Source organism: Centroberyx affinis, unplaced genomic scaffold (assembly GCF_046629955.1).
Source record: "Centroberyx affinis isolate AG114_WGS23_722 - 3 ecotype Tasmania unplaced genomic scaffold, CSIRO-AGI_Caff_v1 ptg001205l_1, whole genome shotgun sequence".
Lineage (NCBI taxonomy): Eukaryota > Metazoa > Chordata > Actinopteri > Beryciformes > Berycidae > Centroberyx > Centroberyx affinis.
Genome location: NW_027279723.1, coordinates 407,501 through 412,500, shown reverse-complemented (window position 1 = coordinate 412,500; position 5,000 = coordinate 407,501). Strand labels below are relative to the sequence as shown.

General features: G+C 43.6%; 1 protein-coding gene across 1 annotated transcript in view; it reads left to right on the top strand.

Moving 5' to 3' along the window:
• pard3ba (par-3 family cell polarity regulator beta a) overlaps positions 1-5,000 on the top strand; it is a gene marked incomplete at its 5' end in the record, with an annotated part of 88,838 nt that overhangs the window by 58,021 nt on the left and 25,817 nt on the right. The window lies entirely within an intron of this gene.

The window sequence follows — 5,000 nt, the reverse complement described above, 5'->3', positions numbered from 1 at the left end:
TTTAATAGCAGGCCCAAGGATGCAGAAAATCACAGTTTGATCTGAACCAGAATCGGCGAGTCCGGCCGCAGCGACTTTGCGAGGCGTTCTTGAGAGCGAGTTGAGAGCGAGATTTATTTTTCATTAAACGAAACAACGGAGCAAAGAGAGGAGGGGAGGCATCGGGGAAATATGGGATGGATTTACTGACAACATCGCCGATACCCAATCACCTGAGTCAACCTGCTTCCTGCTGCGCTTGCTTCATCGCTTACTGTAGTCCCTGCTTATTGAGCGGCGAAGCCCCGCGAACTAGTCTTCATTAGGCTCTCGCAGACACCGGGGCCCGATTGCTTTCCACGCGGGCCTGAAGGGCTCCGGCGCTCATTACACGTCTCTCTGCGGCGGGCCCGTCCGCCTCGGTCCGGCGTGCCCCCGCCCGGTACCGAAAACCCCCTGACGCAATTAAAGAGCGGCGAGCGTGAGGCGCGAGCTCCAATCTGATTATTTTTGCACCGAAGGAAAAAAAAAATAAGAAAGGCAACGCCGCCGACAGGGAAAACCAGCGGTGGGTTCCTCCCCCGAGGAGCCCGATAATGAAACACCCCACTCACAAACACACACGCGGTGAAAATGGAAACAGTGAAAGATTAAAGCGTCCGGGATATAATATTGAGAACAAAAAAAAAACATGATAATGGAATGTCGTATTGAAACGCAGCAAAGAGGTCAATGTGATGTTGACCTCTCTGCTGTGTTTGACAGCACTCACATAAACAGCAGACTGACACAGTGCATACAGTATATGCACATACACACAGCATATACACTCAGACTGCACTAAAACACTCACACACACATGCACACACAGAGTACACTGACATACACATACTCATTATAGCACGCAAACTCATACAAACATACTTTCACAAACAAATGAAACAACTGAGAACTAAAGAATATTCTGAACATCGTATAAGAGGTCAAAGAAGCAAATACGTAGCCCAAATGTCAGACAGCACTCACTTCAACAAGGCACTAACACACACATACACACACACACACACACACACACACATACACACACACATATGCAGTTCCCTCTCCAGAACCTGTAGATGGAAGACTGCTAAAAGAATAAGCAGACATGAATAGATATTCTGACCACAGTCTGAGCTTTTATGCCTGGATCCTCTAGCTCTATAGATGAGGCGGACACACACACACACACACACACACATACACATTTTACCCTCTCAACTCTCTCTCATATATACACAGATGCATCAGGGTAAAGTGGAACGTAAACACACCTAAACTCGGTTAACTCACCTTTTTAAGCTGATATATATCTTTATGGTCTACATTTCTTAGGATACATCAAAGTGAGCTGCATCTGGCTGATGTTAAGTTACATGAAAGTAGGGTGTTTCCAAGAAAATGAGACATGAATTCATACCGTTCTGAAAAAATCTATATATTTATTGATTTGTTCGCCTAAGAGTGAGTTAATAATTTACCCTCCTTTTAAAAAGCTGAGCTAAATGTTTGCTATGAATTTTTAGTAGACGTGATCGTTAAGCAGGATCAGACCGTTGCATGAAGATAGAGATATCACAATGAAAGTAAGACATAAATCAACGCTATTGTGAAAATAAGAAGTTTACACACCTATTGATTCACCGGGACTTTACTCCACACGCTTACACCTATTTTCTTACAGTGCGTGGTATGAGAGAAGCGTAGTAAAAGCGAACCACTTGAGAGAGCCGCTCGCCTCGGCCTTGTGTGATCGGCCTTTTAACCGCCGCCACCGCACCGCGCTGCGTTGCTCTTTTCCGCCCAGCCGTTTCTGTAGCCTTGAATAGTTAAAAAGGTTTTCAAAGCAGTCGAGCAGCTCTTCACACAAGGCCAAGAGCGCCATTCTTCCTCTTCCTGGGCGCTTTGTGTGTGAGTGTGTGCGTCTCCGTTTGCTCTCCATAGCTAGAGCATCCTGGTGAGCGCACTAAACCAAGCTGACATAAACAAAAGCAGGGATAAAAGCTCCGACTGTGGTCAGAATATCTATTCATGCCTCTGCTTGTTCATTTAGCGGTCGTCTATCTGCAGGATCTGGAGAGGGAGCTGTCTGCGTGTGGGTGTGGGTGTGTGTGTGTGGGTGTGACACTGTCCTGTACTCTGTGGGTGTGTGTAGCTGAATCCAGACCCCCTTCCTCCTCTCGTCCCTCTAACCTCTCTCCCTTTGTGTTTTCCCCCCTCTCTGTCTGTCTATCCGTCTCTAATTTGACCCTTTCTCCATGTTCGCTGTCTGTGGATAGGTCAGTCTTGTAATTATGACAGTCACACTGTCCCCCTCTCTTTGTCTTTGTCTATTTTCTCTCTATGCTAATGACAGGCTCTCTGTGATGTCGTGTTGGCCAATTAAGCCCCAAAAGTACAGGAATTGTCGCTTTTTTTAGGTTTCTTCGTGAGGTGAGTCAGGAGCAGGGCTGGGCCATTTACCGAAACTTTACCAAAACCAACACTGGTGCTTTGTCACCAACCAAATTTTCTATACCAGTATGTTGTGTAAATACATTTGTCAAGTAGCCAACTTTGCATAAACAGTTTCATTTGTGTTGCTTCAGTTAAACTGAGAGTCGTGTTTCAAGTTACCATAGCTGGTGTAGAATCAGCTGCCATACAGAGACGGACAGAATAGTGGGTCTACCTTCAGAATAAAAGCATACCTTTTAGATTTGTAATGCTTATAGTGAATGTAGTATTTCTGCACCGGGGTTAGAAAAATAAACAAATTATTGTTTCATTTATCGTTATCAAGGTAAATGTGACAGGATATAGTGATATGAATCTCAGGCCGTATCGCCCAGCTCTAGTCAGGAGTAACTTATGGTTGGCTGTTTGGTTCATGTGTCAGAGACGCCACATCACTGTTATTAAAATAATTGTAATACATGCCGGATGATGCAATAACTTGTCAAAATGTAATAAAATGTCCCTCTTAATGAGTTGAAAATGTAATAAAACCTGTTAATTTAAGAAATTGCCAGAATATGTAATAAAATGTTAAGACTGATATTGGAATATGTTTTTTTTCTTATAAATTACTACATTAACTGCCAATTGCTTTATTATCAAAGGTGACGTCTTTTAAAATAATTACAATATCAGTCCGAACATTTATTATATAATTTGGTAATTTATTACATTAATAGTTTTTATTACATTTTCAACCTACTTAGAGGGACATTGTCTTACATTTTGACCAATTATTATATTAACCAGCATTTATTACATTACATTTATTACAGTTCCAGTTGATTGTTGCAATTGTAGTTACTGTATAGGAAAAATATGGCAGCAGAAATTTCTTTCTTTCTTTCTTTCTTTCTTTCTTTTATTTTTTATTTTTGGACACACAAGTCTTGTTAATATTTCAATTATTTTTTCCAGATTTTTTCCCTCCATTCTTGATCACGTCCCTGGGACATGTCCATTAGCATGTAGACAGTTTTTGTATGTGCATGAGTGTGTGTTTTATTTTAATATGGTCAGCTGAAATATGTGAAACCAGACTGAACTAGAATCTTGTTTACCTGATGTCAGAAAGAGCATGGGAGGAACACACACACACACATCACACACACGCACACAGAAACATATGCATCTTATCTTCAACTCATTACCCTGTGAATCGTACACAACAGTGGCAGCACATGTGACACCTTAATGAACACAGAAGTCACAGACACACACACATAAGACTACATCTCTCACACACACACACACATACACACACAGTCATTATAAAACACACACTGGCACAGACCCACTCACACACACACGTCCAGATACGACTTGTCATCCGTTGCACGGCTGTTTTTTGTATTTCTCTCTAATGTTGTGTGTGTGGACATCCATCACCTTGATGATATTTTAATGTCACATCCTCAGGCTGTCTCAATCTCTCTCTCTCTCTCTCTCTCTCTCTCTCTCTCTCTCTCTCTCTCTCTCCCTCTCTCTCTCCCACACGTCGGCCATCACTTCATAAATAAACCCCCACATCATTAAGTAAACACACACCAGCCTGTCATGGTGATAGATGGCCCACACACACGCACACACACACACACACACACAGGCACTGGTGATCCATGAGGGGTGTTTGATGCCCAGAGGCAAAAGCCCCCCAACACTTTTTTTTTTTGCACTCACAATCCTAATGAACGCACACTTATCTAGAAGTACACACTGTATTACCGCCACTACACACCATACACGCATTTCCAAGTGTGTGTGTGTGTGTGTGTTGGTAATACACTTCAAAGTGTGTACCAGGCCTCTCTTTGGGTAGATGTTGTTGTTTAGATGTGTGTGTATGTGAGTTTTATCGACTCCCACTGCGCCACAGTGGCTCGCCGTCACTCTTACTTTGGCCCGACAAGCACCTGTACACACACACACAAAAACACACACACAAGCTACTGTTACCACACACCCTCCGCTGTGAACAGCTCAGGCTCCTTCTGTCTGTCTCACACACACACACACACACACACTCAAACCAGAGCACAGGTGTAATGGATGTGCCGGCAGGGTAGTCCCGCTGTGTGCTTACTGTTGGGAAGCTGCTATAAAAGTGCTGTAGCCCAGCAGATAGCTGCTTATAAAGACAAGAGAGGGACCTGGGGGAGAGAGAGGGAAAGAGAGAGAGAGAGAGACATGGGAGAGGGGAGTGAGGGAGACGGGGCGAGCAAGCGAGAGAGATTGTAACTGAATGGGAGAGAGAGAGAGGGGGGGGGGGAGGAAATGAGATGGGAATCAGAAACAGAGGAAGGGAAGAGGCAGCAAGTAAACCAGTGAGAGTTCAAGAAAAGAGGGAGAGAGAGAGAGAGAATATGTGTGTGTATGAGAGAGAGAGAGAGAAGAGAAAGATGGAGAGCATGAGGAGAGAACAACAGAACATTGTCTATAAGCAAATAAGACTAAAGAGCCGCTTTAGGGGGAAGATGGGCAGGATG